We start from the raw sequence: 351 nt of genomic DNA, 5'->3' as shown, positions 1-351 counted from the left end.
ACCCATGAAACCCGCTGCCCGCCTCCCCAGCTTGTTTCTTCATGTACAAAATGAGGGCCGTAGCGCCTGTCTGCCCGAGAGGTTTTAATGTTCTTGGAGCGGCCGGATTTTTACCACGAAGCCACGGAGTGGTCCGCACCACGTAGGTTCAGTCTCCTCCACCCACCGCAGGAAACGCCGCGGACGGCCCGGGGTGCCCTACTCGTCGCCCCACCCTTCCCGGGGCCGGGGAAGCGGAGTGACTACGGAAGTCACTTCGGAGCACAGCCGGACTCTGCGCTACCAGCTGGAGCGCTCCTGGACCCCACCCCGCAGGGTGGACGGGGGCGGGCCCTGGGGCGGGGCTTGCCC

The sequence above is a fragment of the Colobus angolensis genome, unplaced genomic scaffold, assembly GCF_000951035.1.
Source record: "Colobus angolensis palliatus isolate OR3802 unplaced genomic scaffold, Cang.pa_1.0 Scaffold19, whole genome shotgun sequence".
Lineage (NCBI taxonomy): Eukaryota > Metazoa > Chordata > Mammalia > Primates > Cercopithecidae > Colobus > Colobus angolensis.
Note: the sequence above shows the minus strand (reverse complement) of the source record.